This window comes from Otolemur garnettii, unplaced genomic scaffold (genome assembly GCF_000181295.1).
Source record: "Otolemur garnettii isolate 467f Iridium unplaced genomic scaffold, OtoGar3 scaffold00065, whole genome shotgun sequence".
In the NCBI taxonomy this organism is placed as follows: Eukaryota; Metazoa; Chordata; class Mammalia; order Primates; family Galagidae; genus Otolemur; species Otolemur garnettii.
Window position 1 is genome coordinate 1267317 of NW_003852460.1, and position 285 is coordinate 1267601.

The following is a 285-nucleotide window of genomic DNA, read 5'->3' on the forward strand; positions in this document are numbered from 1 at the left end:
TGGTGTGGACAAGCTCAGACCCACCACTGAGTCCAGGGAGCTCTGTGCCCCGTCCTGCCCCAATGAGTCCCGGCTGCAGGTCCCTGCCCGAGAGGTGAGCAGAGAATGCCATGAGGACCTCAGGGCAGGGCAGGGCTGGGTGCAAACATCTACAAGCAGCTGACTCCATTCCTCCCTCCCAGCTTTATTCAGGTGAAACTGGGAAGTTAAACTTGTCTGTGTTTACACGGCGAAGTTTTGCTATCCAGTGTGAAATGATTAAACCCAGTTAATTAACCTATTCAT